The following is a 1,243-nucleotide window of genomic DNA, read 5'->3' on the forward strand; positions in this document are numbered from 1 at the left end:
AGTCCGTGGATAAGGGTAGAGGCCTCTCCCAAGTCACAAAGCTGCAGAAGCTGGCAAGCCCAAGATTGGCAGGTCAGAGAGCAGGGCTCCCTCTCACAGGCTGTGCAGATCGACGAATCCCAGGTTCAGCAGATAAGCTGACAGCTCAAGTTCAAAGAACGGGAGATTAGACAACAGGAAGCAGCTGCAGGATCCAGAGAGAGCAATAAGCCAAAACGTCTGCTTATATACAGATTCGGGCCACACCCCCAAGGAGACTCCCTTTCATCTGATTGGTTACTCACAGTATATTCAATCATGGGAGTGTTTACATTAAAACACTGAGAATCATGGCCCAGCCAAGATGACACACGATCTTAACTATCACAATAAGTAAGGTGTCTATTATATTCATCCAGGTGAAATATGAGACTGGCTTTGTCCAGAGTGGAAATAGAGGAGGCACTGAGAAGAGGTGGGATTCTAGATGTGTTTTGAACATCACACCATTATTGCTGGTTGGTGAATGGGATATGGGTTGTTAGAGAAAGAGAATAATGGAAAATGACTCTGATGATATTGGCCTCAGCAAGTGAAATGATACAGCTGCAAATTTCAAAGACATAGAAGATAGTGGGAGGAACTGGTGTGGTCATGCATATGTTTATCCACACATAACTGCCATGTCTCTCTTAGTAAAAGTTTTGTATATTTTGTTTGTATATCAGCACATATAATTAAAAACTATTTTTGAGAAATAAAATGATTCTAAATTTCACGAAAGAGATCAGACAGTACCAAGAGAACTAAGGAAAGTGAGTGGATAACAGCTGAGGATAGTCTTAATTACATACAGAAACACATTTCTGAGAGAAATGAATTATTCAAATAGCTTTCATATTCAATGTGGAGTTCTTTTCCTGCAAACAACTTGGTACCAAAACTAGTCTAAATACCTAAAAGATGGACAAATATTGAAAACAGGAGCAAGAGATAAAATTGAAATAATGTACTCTCTTTCTATTGTTTTGGTTCTTCACTCAAAGGAATCAGGAGTAAATCATTTTACTGGGATGTAGGAAATCAGGACTAGTCTGCTCCAAAATAGCTGTGCAGTCAATCTTGGGTAATTTTATGTGTCTCTGGGACTTAGATTCTTTATTTTCTGTAAGTTCTGTAAGTTATGTTCTTGGTTCCAGTGTCCTAGGAACAAAATATACCACTTCCTCTGCCATATGAATTCATAGAACCCTAAACTTATTCT

This window comes from Trichechus manatus, unplaced genomic scaffold (genome assembly GCF_000243295.1).
Source record: "Trichechus manatus latirostris isolate Lorelei unplaced genomic scaffold, TriManLat1.0 scaffold00661, whole genome shotgun sequence".
NCBI classification, from domain to species: domain Eukaryota; kingdom Metazoa; phylum Chordata; class Mammalia; order Sirenia; family Trichechidae; genus Trichechus; species Trichechus manatus.